Source organism: Anomaloglossus baeobatrachus, chromosome 6 (assembly GCF_048569485.1).
Source record: "Anomaloglossus baeobatrachus isolate aAnoBae1 chromosome 6, aAnoBae1.hap1, whole genome shotgun sequence".
NCBI classification, from domain to species: Eukaryota; Metazoa; Chordata; class Amphibia; order Anura; family Aromobatidae; genus Anomaloglossus; species Anomaloglossus baeobatrachus.
The window spans coordinates 580,566,929-580,579,656 of NC_134358.1; the positions used below are offsets into that span (position 1 = coordinate 580,566,929).

A 12,728-nucleotide genomic window follows, 5' to 3' on the forward strand; every position below is an offset into this window, starting at 1 on the left:
GTTGCAGTGAGACAGCTGTCACTCAGCGTGGGGGCGTGTCTCACTGCAACCAATCATAGGCGTCAGTGGCGGGGAAAGCAGGGAATACGAGATTGATTAATGAGCGGCCGGCTTTTTCAAAATAGTAAAAGCCGCCAAAGTTTTTTTAACAGCTGTGCAGCGCTGCGCTGGTGATCGGGGAACAGTGAGTATGAGAGAGGGGGGAGACTGACTGACAGACTAAGAGAGGGACAGACAAGACAGAGATGGACAGACAAGACATAGAGAGACCGACAGACAGAGAGACCGACCGACAGACTGAGAGAGGGACAGAGAGACAGACCGACCGACGGACAGAGAGAGACCGACCGACGGACAGAGAGAGACCGACCGACGGACTGAGGGAGATTGACTGACATAAACAGAAAAAGAAAGAATAGCCGACATTGCTAGAAAAAAGCACAAAACGTACACGGAGCATACGGAGATGCATCCGTGTCATATACGTGTGCTCATGGACCCATAGACTTTCATTGGGTGCGTGTGTGCGTGTTCCGTGCAGAAAACGGACATGCATCCGTGCAAAACGGATACACATGTGTTTCACGCACACGAACACACGCACCGTACAGAATAACGCACGTGTAACTACAAACATTAAAAAACATTGGAGCACGTATGTCCGTGTCTCCGGTACATACAGAAACGGACCTAACACGCACGTGTTTCATGGACGCGTGAAGGGGGCCTAAAGAATAGTTTGGGATTTGTTTCCTTAGCAATGAGTCTCTCAGTTTCCACGTTTGTAAATATATTTGTTTTTACACATTTTATTTTTTTCTCTATATATTTTTAATGCTTCTTCGCTGCCTTCTTGTTTTAGCTTCTTAAATGCCTTGTTCTTATTATTCATTGCCCCTTTTACATCCTTATTTAGCCACATTGGTTTTCTCCTGTTCCTAGCCCTTTTATTCCCGTATGGTATGGCTCGCTCGCAGTGGGTGTTTAATACCGATTTATACATTTCCCATTTATTTTCTGTGCTCCTATTTTTGAGGACATTGTCCCAATCAATCCGGCAGAGGTCCTTTCTAAGCTGATCAAACTTTGCTTTCCTGAAATGCAGCATTTTTCTAACCCTCCTCCAAGGCACCTTACTGAAGGACAAGTGGAATTGTATTATATTGTGGTCACTGTTCCCTAGGTGGTCATCCACCATGACTTATGAGATTCTATCTGGACTCCAGAATGGCTGTCCCTCTAGTCGGTCCTGAAGGGCTGTCCCTCTAGTTGGGCCTGAAGGGCTGTCCCTCTAGTTGGGCCTGAAGGGCTGTCCCTCTAGTTGGGCCTGAAGGGCTGTCCCCCTATCCGGCCTCCAGAAGGGCTGTCCCTCTAGTTGGGCCAGAAGGGCTGTCCCTCTAGTTGGGCCTGAAGGGCTGTCCCTCTAGTTGGGGCAGAAAGGCTGTCCCTCTAGTTGGGCCTCAAGGGCTGTCCCTCTAGTTGGGCCTGAAGGGCTGTCCCTCTAGTTGGGCCTGAAGGCCTGTCCCTCTAGTTGGGCCTGAAGGGCTGTCCCTCTAGTTGGGCCTGAAAGGCTGTCCCTCTAGTTGGGCCTAAAGGGCTGTCCCCCTATCCGGCCTCCAGAAGGGCTGTCCCTCTAGTTGGGCCAGAAGGGCTGTCCCTCTAGTTGGGCCAAAAGGGCTGTCCCTCTAGTTGGGCCTGAAGGGCTGTCCCTCTAGTTGGGCCTGAAGGGCTGTCTCTCTAATTGGGCCTGAAGGGCTGTCCCTCTAGTTGGGCCTGAAGGGCTGTCCCCCTATCCGGCCTCCAGAAGGGCTGTCCCTCTAGTTGGGCCAAAAGGGCTGTCCCTCTAGTTGGGCCTGAAGGGCTGTCCCTCTAGTTGGGCCTGAAGGGCTGTCCCTCTAGTTGGGCCTGAAGGGCTGTCCCCCTATCCAGCGTCCAGAAGGGCTGTCCCTCTAGTTGGGCCAGAAGGGCTGTCCCTCTAGTTGGGCCAGAAGGGCTGTCCCTCTAGTTGGGCCAGAAGGGCTGTCCCTCTAGTTGGGCCAGAAGGGCTGTCCCTCTAGTAGGGCCAGAAGGGCTGTCCCCCTAGTTGGGCCCGGCACAAGTTGTGACAAATAATTATCCTTGGTTAGTGACAGAAACCGCTTTCCTTTCTGAGATACGCAGGTTTCAGGTTCCCAGTCTATATCGGGGTAGTTGAAGTCCCCCATAATAATCACCTCATTGTGATTTGCTGCTTTGTCTATTAGTTTCAATAATACATTTTCAGTGGTTCCTGTTATATTTGGTGGCTTATAACAAACCCCTATGAGGATTTTACTGTTAGTTTTCCCTCCTTGTATCTCCCCCCATAGAGACTCCACCTCTTCATTTCCCTCTTGTATATCTTCTCTTAGTCTGGGCTTTAAACTGGACTTTATATATAGACAGACTCCACCCCCTGGACTTTATATATAGACAGAGTCCACCCCCTGGACTTTATATATAGACAGACTCCACCCCCTTTCCTTTTTTTACGATCCCTCCTAAACAATTCATATCCTTGCAGGTTAGCCGCCCAGTCATAGCTGTCATCTAACCATGTCTCAGTTATTCCTACTATGTCGTATTTTTCCTCATACATTACCAGCTCCAGTTCTTCCATCTTATTGGTCAGGCTTCTTGCATTGGTCAGCATGCAGGAAGGAGGTTTTGCTCCCCTTTTCTTAGCTTCCGTCTTAGTACCCTGTCTTGGGTCCTCTACGGCATCTAGTATCCTTGATTAGTTTGTCCTTCTGCTGCATGTTCTTGTCTGCTGTCTTTTCTCCCATCCCCTCTTCTTCTGGTGTAAAGCCCTCCTGATGAGTGTGGCAAGCCTTCTGGTGAACGTGTGTTTCCCAGGTTTTGTGAGGTGTATCCCGTCTCTTGCGAGAAGTCCATCGTAGAGGTAATTCACTCCGTGGTCCAAGAATCCAAATCCTTGCTGCCTGCACCATCCTCGTAGCCAGTTGTTCCCCTCTAGTATCCTATTCCATCTTCTGATGCCATGACCATCGACTGGGAGGATTGATGAGAAAACAAACTGTACGTTCCGTTCCTTTATTTTCTTCCCCAGAATTTCAAAGTCTTCGCAGATAGTTGGCAATCATTTCATGCCGTGTCGTTTGGGCCTACATGTATCAGTAGGAATGGGTGGTCATCCTTGGATCCGAGGATAGTTGGTATCTTGTTGGCCACATCCTTGATTCTTGCTCCTGGGAGGCAGCATACTTCTCGTGCGGTCATGTCCAGCCTGCAGATAGTTGGTAGCCTGTTGGCCACATCCTTGATTCTTGCTCCTGGGAGGCAGCATACTTCTCGTGCGGTCATGTCCAGCCTGCAGATAGTCGGTAGGTCATTTCTTGCCGTGTTGTTTATGCCTACATGTATCAGTAGGAATGGGTGGTCGTCCTTGGATCCGAATAGTTGTTATCCTGTTGGCCACATCCTTGATTTTTGCTCCTGGGAGGCAGCATACGTCTCGTGCGGTCATGTCTGGCCTGCAGATAGTTGGTATCTTATTGGCCACATCCTTGATTTTTGCTCCTGGGAGGCAGCATACTTCTTGTGCAGTCATGTCCGGCCTGCAGATAATTGGTATCTTGTTGGCCACATCCTTGATTCTTGCTCCTGTGAGGCAGCCTACTTCTCGTGAGGTCATGTCCGGCCTGCAGATAGTTGGTATCTTGTTGGCCACATCCTTGATTCTTGCTCCTAGGAGGCAGCGTACGTCTCGTGCGGTCATGTCCGGCCTGCAGACAGTTGTTATCTTGTTGGCCACATCCTTGATTTTTGCTCCTGGGAGGCAGCATACGTCTCGTGCGGTCATGTCCGGCCTGCAGATAGTTGGTATCTTGTTGGCCACATCCTTGATTCTTGCTCCTGGGAGGCAGCATACTTCTCGTGCGGTCATGTCCGGCCTGCAGATAGTTGGTAGCCTGTTGGCCACATCCTTGATTTTTGCTCCTGGGAGGCAGCATACTTCACGTGCAGTCATGTCCAGCCTGCAGATAGTCGGTAGGTCATTTCTTGCCGTGTTGTTTATGCCTACATGTATCAGTAGGAATGGGTGGTCGTCCTTGGATCCGAATAGTTGTTATCCTGTTGGCCACATCCTTGATTTTTGCTCCTGGGAGGCAGCATACGTCTCGTGCGGTCATGTCTGGCCTGCAGATAGTTGGTATCTTATTGGCCACATCCTTGATTTTTGCTCCTGGGAGGCAGCATACTTCTTGTGCAGTCATGTCCGGCCTGCAGATAGTTGGTATCTTGTTGGCCACATCCTTGATTCTTGCTCCTGGGAGGCAGCATACGTCTCGTGCGGTCATGTCCGGCCTGCAGACAGTTGTTATCTTGTTGGCCACATCCTTGATTTTTGCTCCTGGGAGGCAGCATACTTCTCGTGCAGTCATGTCTGGCCTGCAGATAGTTGGTATCTTGTTGGCCACATCCTTGATTTTTGCTCCTGGGAGGCAGCATACTTCTCGTGCGGTCATGTCCGGCCTGCAGATAGTTGGTAGCCTGTTGGCCACATCCTTGATTTTTGCTCCTGGGAGGCAGCATACTTCTCGTGCGGTCATGTCCGGCCTGCAGATAGTTGGTAGGTCATTTCTTGCCGTGTTGTTTATGCCTACATGTATCAGTAGGAATGGGTGGTCGTCCTTGGATCCGCGGATAGTTGTTATCCTGTTGGCCACATCCTTGATTTTTGCTCCTGGGAGGCAGCATACGTCTCGTGCGGTCATGTCTGGCCTGCAGATAGTTGGTATCTTGTTGGCCACATCCTTGATTTTTGCTCCTGGGAGGCAGCATACTTCTCGTGCGGTCATGTCTGGCCTGCAGATAGTTGGCATCTTGTTGGCCACATCCTTGATTCTTGCTCCTGGTAGGCAGCATACTTCTCGTGCGGTCATGTCCGGCCTGCAGATAGTTGGTATCCTGTTGGCCACAACCTTGATTTTTGCTCCTGGGAGGCAGCATACTTGTCGTGCGGTCATGTCCGGCCTGCAGATAGTTGGTATCCTGTTGGCCACAACCTTGATTTTTGCTACTGGTAGGCAGCATACTTCTCGTGCGGTCATATCCGGCCTGCAGATAGTTGGTAGCCTGTTGGCCACATCCTTGATTTTTGCTACTGGTAGGCAGCATACTTCTCGTGCGGTCATATCCGGCCTGCAGATAGTTGGTAGCCTGTTGGCCACATCCTTGATTTTTGCTCCTGGGAGGCAGCATACTTCTCGTGCGGTCATGTCCGGCCTGCAGATAGTTGGTATCCTGTTGGCCACAACCTTGATTTTTGCTCCTGGTAGGCAGCATACTTCTCGTGCAGTCATGTCCGGCCTGCAGATAGTTGGTATCTTGTTGGCCACATCCTTGATTTTTGCTCCTGGTAGGCAGCATACTTCTCGTGCGGTCATGTCCGGCTTGCAGATAGTTGGTATCTTGTTGGCCACATCCTTGATTTTTGCTCCTGGTAGGCAGCATACTTCTCGTGCAGTCATGTCCGGCCTGCAGATAGTTGCCTCCGTGCCTCTTAGTATTGAGTCGCCCATAACTACCAATCTTCTCTTCTTTCTGGACGCACGGCTTGTTGCTCCTGAGTAGACTTGAGCGATGTTCAAGTTGAACGGTTCGCCAATTTCATGTTCGAGTGATTTTGGGGGGTGTTCGAGTCGTTCGATGAACTTGAACGATTTGCTTAAAGTTCGACAGTTCGAGTTAAGTTCGAGAACGGTTCGATCACCAAAAGTGTGGCTTTTCACAGTAAGTATGTGCGCACGTTGCGTATCCGAATGCATCCTGCGTCCCCAGCACAATCCCTCTCCTTTCCTACTGACCGATCACGGGCGCGGCACTGCACGGCTGTCACAAATCTCCGGCGGCCTTTCCTCTTTTGAAAATGGCTGCCGCTTCATTATTCAATCAGGTATTCCGTGCCTTCCCCGCCCACCGGCGCCCATGATTGGTTGCAGGCAGACACCCCCCCACGATGAGTGACAGCTGAGTCACTGCAACCAATTCCAGCCGCCGGAGGGCGGGTCTATATCGTGCAGTAAAATAAATAAATAATAATAAAAAAAATGCGGTCCCCTCCCAATTTTGATACCAGCCTGGATAAAGCCACACGGTTGGAGGCTGGTATTGTCAGAATGGAGAGCGCCACGTTATGGGGAGCCCACCACCCTAACAAGATCAACCAGCAGCCGCCCAGAATTGCCGCATCCATTATATGTGACAGTCCCAGGACTCTACCCAGCTCATCCCGAATTGCCCTGGTGCGGTGGCAATCGAGGTAATAACGAGGTTAATCATGGCAGGCGTCTCCCCGAGATACCTTCCATGATTAACCTGTAAGTAAAAGTAAATAAACACACACAGCGAAAAATCCTTTTTTTGGAATAAAAGACAAAAAAACACCTCATTTACCTCTTTATTAATCCCCAAACAACAATGCAGGTCCAAAGTAATTCACACGACACTGTCAGCTCTGCTACATGAAGATGACAGGGAGCCGCGTAGAACACGAGCGCTCTGTGTCCTCTCCAAACAGCACCTGAAGTGAGCCGCACTGTCACTGGAGACTTCACTCTGCAATGCAGAGGTCAAGATAACCAAATCTTCCTATGCTTCTCATTAGAGGCAGTGGCTCAATGGGTAGAGCTACTGCCTAGGGAGCATTCGTTCACGAGTTCAAGTACCGGCTATCCCGGTAAAGAATTTAATTTATTTTTAATTTTAAATTATAATTATTTATTTATAATTATAATTTAATTTTATTATGCACTGAGGGGAGGAGCCGGACATCAGCTGTAAGCCGCGGGCCACACCTCTAAATCGGAGCAGTTCATGGAATGAGGCTGCATTGCTCTCTCCTCTATCTCTCTCTCTCATCTCTCTCTCTGTCTCTCTCTCTTTTTGTCTCTTTTTCTCTCTCTTGTTCTCTCTCTTTCTTCCTCTCTCTCCTCTCTCTCTTCTCTCCCCCTCTCTTCTCTTCTCTCTCTCCTCTCTTCTCCTCTTCTCTTTCCCTCCTCTCCTCTTCTCTTCTCTCTCTCTCTTGTCTCTCTCCTCTCTTTTCTCTCTCCTCTCTTTTCTCTCTCTCCTCTCTTTTCTCTCTCTCTTTTCTCTCTCTTTTGTCTCTCTCTCTTCTCTCTTCCTCTCTCTCTTCTCTTTTCTCCCTCTTTCCTCTCTCTCAGACCTGGTGATGATCAGCTGATGCGGTCACCTCAACGGAATCAGCTGACACTATAAGTCGAGCAGTGAGGCCGGCATTTTACCGCCTGGCCGGCTAAACTATCAGCTGCTGCTGTTGGACAGGAGTCTGCACAGAAGTGTGTAGTTTTTTTTTGTTTTTTTTTTTGCACTGATGCATCAGCTGATTGTATAAAAGCTGTTTATACAATCAGCTGCTGTGTCATGTGATTCAGGACCTTGAACCTGACACATCATATGATTGCCTTGCCTTCCAGCAAACCAATCAGATAATATTGGATCAGGATTGGACGGCGCGGGACCCTTGACCCAGGATTACTGCGGAGGGGGGTTCTTTATTTCAATAAAGATGGAGTCACTAATTGTGTTGTGTTTTATTTCTAATAAAAATATTTTTCAGTGTGTTGTGTTTTTTTTTATCTGTACTAGAAATTCATGGTGGCCATGTCTAATATTGGCGTGACACCATGAATTTCGTGTCAGTTGATAATATACAGCTAGCCCTAACCCCATTATTACCCAGTGAGCCACCCATCACCAAGGCAGCTGGAAGAGTTGGATACAGCGCCAGAAGATGGCTGCAGAACTACAAGGCTCAGCATACTCAATCCAGGACTGTATGCAGGAGTTTTTTGCTCCCCAAAAAAATGATGTGGGCTTCGCCATATTTTGGTATGCTAGCCAAGTACAGCAGGCAGGTACGGCTGCCCCCAACCCCCAGCTGCCTATTTGTACCCGGCTGGAAACTAAAAAAATAAGGAAGCTTTTTTTTTAATTATTTCATAAATTTCATGAAATAATTAAAAAAAAAAAAATCGACATAGGCTTCGCCCCATTTTTGTGTCCAGCTAGGTAAAACTAGGCAGCTGGTGATTGCCCGAACTTTCTGGGCCCCTCTGCTAGCAAATTGCAGTCCGCAGCCGCCCCAGAAAATTGCGCTTTCATAGAAGCGCCATCATCTGGCGCTGTATCCAACTCTTCCAGCAGCCCTGAAGCCGGGTGGCTCGCTGGGTAATAATGAGTTAATACTAGCTTTGTTTTACTAGCTAGTATTAAGCCAGAGATTCTTAATGTCAGGCAAGTTTGACCCGGCCATTAAGAATCTCCAATAAAGGGTTAAAAAAAAAAAGACACCACACAGAGAAAAAATACTTTAATAGAAATAAACACAGAGACACATTAGAGACTCCATGTTTATTACTCACTCTTATCCCTCCACGATCCTGCTCTTCTGTCTTCTTTCTCCTTCAACCCATGTAGCTCTGCTACATCAGACAGCACTGCATGGGAGGAAGAATGCTGCTGCTCCCGTGCAGTCTAATCACCCAGTGAAAGTGAGCAGAGGCTGCGGGTTGTAAGCGGTGACGTCACCGCTGACAGATGGGTTACCATAGCAACGGTGCTCCGATCACGTGATTCCCAGTGCTGCAATTCACCGGCTGTGGCATCTAGTCCTTGCATGTGGGCTGACTCTGTAAAGAGCGCCGACATGCAGGAAGGGGGAGTCGACCGTGTGCCAGAGCATCTCGCTGGTACACGGAGATGCACAAAGGAGCACCGCGTACCGGAGAGATGCACTGACAGGACCTAGCATGACGTCTAGCCATGTGACCAGTCTGTAGCCAATGAGATAATACACACGTGACTGATCACATGGCTATTTTGACGTAACGATAGGTCCTATCATCGGTGCTGATTACCGGGAGGACGCAACGATGATCGGAAGGAAGAGCGGCAGGAAACAGAGTGCAGGACGCGTCGCAGGGATCGGTAAGTGTAATGGCAATGTTTATTAACTATATGTGTACATGTATAATGTGTTTTTATGTGTTCGTCTGCCATTGTTTTCAATGGGGTTTGAAGGTGTTCGACGAACCGAACTGGAACTCTAGGGGGCGGCTCATCTCTACTCCTGAGTGTTTTGCGTGTCTTTTGTTTCCGCTTTTGTTGATGGTGTGTCTTCTCTTGTAGATACGTATCATCCTGAGCTGTGGCATTTTCCTTCTCCAGCATGAGGCTTCATACTGGTTGTAAGCTGTGGCTGGTGACGACCACTTGATCCGCTGGCTTCTTTTGGTCACATGTGTCCACTTTTCAGCCTCTGTATGTGTAAAGCCCCTGCAACTGGGTTGTTACAGGGTATTAAATGTTACCCCATTTTTCCCGGGCAGGAGGAAGAAGAGTCCCCACAACCTACACTCACATCACACTGGCAGGAAGGAGTTAATAGCTTTTGCAGCATGAAGTTTTGAGTCCATGACTCACCCCGTCTCGTTAATGAGCAGGAGGCTGGACACAGGCAGGTCTCCATGACAACCAAGGGGAGGGGCCTGAATAGGAGTGAGTTTGGTGCAGAACGTCAGAGGCTGCAGAGGAGTGCAGACTTAGGCTATGTGTGCACGTGTGCGTAATTCATGCAGTTACGCTGCGCTCTGCAGCGCTGCGTAATTGCATGCGTCCTGCGTCCCCTGCATAATCTATGGAGATTGTGCAGGGGCCGTGCGCACGTGGCGTCTTAGAGCGCAGCGCTTCTACTGCTGCCCGGAGCGCGCGTTCTGAGAAGTGACATGTCACTTCTTTCCTGCGCTTTGCCGGCAGCCCCTGTTCTGTCTATGGGAGGAGCTGCAGGCAGAGCGCATGGAATCAGCTTTTATTTTTTTTTTCACTACGGACATTTTCTGCAGCGATTTGAAGCGCACGTGTGCTCTTCAGATTGCTGCAGAAATTTCTGCAGTACTGTATGCAACGTGCGCACATAGCCTTACACAGGACAGCTCCTGCTGAGGAGATGCCACGAGACCAGGGCTGATAACACCTAGAGGAAGGGAATGGAGCTGAGGACTGGGGATCCCTGGAGAAAGTTGTACCCGGTGGCGGTTGGTGTCCGCTACTGGAAGAGAGACAGACAGAATGGCAACGGGTCCCCAAGATGCTCCATGCCACGGGGATAGCATTATCGCACCGAAAGAGAGAGGGACCCCCAGATCACTCCACCGGCCTCTTCCTTCTACCTGCCCGGGACCAACCAAAGGCTACAGGCGGCGAGGACCAGCACCCGGGTGCGATGTGGAACGGACTCTTAATAAAGAACAACTGGAACCGCACTCCGTGACTGCTGTGAGTAATGCCGCCGCCCTGTGCCCCCGGTGTCCCTGAGGACTGTTGCCCTGGGTCTCATAAACCTCCACCCGTGGGGAGCGATTCCATCCAGCTGCCCGTAACACCTGCCCCGGAGAGAGACTGCGCAGTGGCGGCTGAACACCTGGCCGCAAACCACGGGTGGCACTGCAAGCATCCCCCGTCCCCATCCCGGGTCGGGCCACTCACAGCCTGACCCCGAATACCACCGGCCCGGTGACCGTGCGAGCCCTGCAAGCCCCGACGCAGGCGTTTCATATGTGTTCTGAAGCTTTTCTCACTTTTCGTATCCTGAATTGTTGCTTCTGCTTCGTCCAAGAAGTCCTCTTTAGCTTCAGCGTTGCTCTTCTTTCTCACAGTCCCTGCACCTTTTCCTCTAAGAGGGCAACAAGTTTGCACGTTTGACAGCTGAAGTTGGTTTTTGGTGCGGCAGATCCGTAGACATGTGGCATGTGTTGCAGGAGACCATGAGGATTCTCTTCCATATTGCTGATGTAGCGTATGATGATGGGTGAAAGCAATCGATCAGCTTAAGCCGACTCTTCTCCTCTTCCCAGTAAAATGTAAAAAAGAGAAAAGGTATACCAAAAAGGATCACAGCACCATCAATATATACAGAAAGAGACGTTATTGCAAAGGAGTAAATCACATATCTCAACACTAGAAGTGAGGCACACAAGAAAACATAGTAAAAACACTTAAAAAGCCAGAGGCATAGTAAAGCAGTCCCGTCAGGAATCAATATGGTTAATCCACAATATAAATATACAATACAAAAACCCTCCTACACACAGAGTAAATGTCTGGCCATACAGCTGATATGCTAGTGGACAGTGCTTAGAACAAGGCTCACAGAGTAAATGTCTGGCCATACAGCTGATATGCTAGGGTACAGTGCTTAGAACAAGGCTCACAGAGTAATGTCTGGCCATACAGCTGATATGCTAGGGTACAGTGCTGAGAACAAGGCTCACAGGGTAAATGTCTGGCCATACAGCTGATATGCTAGGGTACAGTGCTGAGAACAAGGCTCACAGGGTAAATGTCTGGCCATACAGCTGATATGCTAGTGTACAGTGCTTAGAACAAGGCTCACAGAGTAAATGTCTGGCCATACAGCTGATATGCTAGTGGACAGTGCTTAGAACAAGGCTCACAGAGTAAATGTCTGGCCATACAGCTGATATGCTAGGGTACAGTGCTTAGATCAAGGCTCACAGAGTAAATGTCTGGCCATACAGCTGATATGCTAGTGTACAGTGCTTAGAACAAGGCTCACAGAGTAAATGTCTGGCCATACAGCTGATATGCTAGGGTACAGTGCTTAGAACAAGGCTCACAGAGTAAATGTCTGGCCATACAGCTGATATGCTAGGGTACAGTGCTTAGAACAAGGCTCACAGGGTAAATGTCTGGCCATACAGCTGATATGCTAGGGTACAGTGCTTAGAACAAGGCTCACAGGGTAAATGTCTGGCCATACAGCTGATATGCTAGTGTACAGTGCTTAGAACAAGGCTCACAGAGTAAATGTCTGGCCATACAGCTGATATGCTAGGGTACAGTGCTTAGAACAAGGCTCACAGGGTAAATGTCTGGCCATACAGCTGATATGCTAGGGTACAGTGCTTAGAACAAGGCTCACAGGGTAAATGTCTGGCCATACAGCTGATATGCTAGGGTACAGTGCTTAGAACAAGGCTCACAGAGTAATGTCTGGCCATACAGCTGATATGCTAGGGTACAGTGCTGAGAACAAGGCTCACAGGGTAAATGTCTGGCCATACAGCTGATATGCTAGGGTACAGTGCTTAGAACAAGGCTCACAGAGTAATGTCTGGCCATACAGCTGATATGCTAGGGTACAGTGCTGAGAACAAGGCTCACAGGGTAAATGTCTGGCCAAACAGCTGATATGCTAGTGTACAGTGCTTAGAACAAGGCTCACAGGGTAAATGTCTGGCCATACAGCTGATATGCTAGTGTACAGTGCTTAGAACAAGGCTCACAGGGTAAATGTCTGGCCATACAGCTGATATGCTAGGGTACAGTGCTTAGAACAAGGCTCACAGAGTAAATGTCTGGCCATACAGCTGATATGCTAGGGTACAGTGCTTAGAACAAGGCTCACAGAGTAAATGTCTGGCCATACAGCTGATATGCTAGGGTACAGTGCTTAGAACAAGGCTCACAGGGTAAATGTCTGGCCATACAGCTGATATGCTAGGGTACAGTGCTGAGAACAAGGCTCACAGAGTAAATATCTGGCCATACAGCTGATATGCTAGTGTACAGTGCTTAGAACAAGGCTCACAGAGTAAATGTCTGGCCATACAGCTGATATGCTAGTGTACAGTGCTTAGAACAAG

General features: G+C 49.2%; 1 protein-coding gene across 6 annotated transcripts in view; it reads right to left on the bottom strand.

Moving 5' to 3' along the window:
• The window catches only part of LOC142243730 (uncharacterized), a 1,240,762-nt gene that overhangs the window by 112,205 nt on the left and 1,115,829 nt on the right, over window positions 1-12,728 (bottom strand). The window contains exon 2 of one of the 6 annotated variants that reach the window (XM_075315932.1): window positions 10,641-10,908. The exons of the other annotated variants lie outside the window; for them this stretch is intronic. The gene's annotated coding sequence lies outside the window, so the exon portion shown is untranslated. The remainder of the gene's footprint in view (window positions 1-10,640; window positions 10,909-12,728) is intronic. 6 annotated transcript variants of the gene reach the window in all.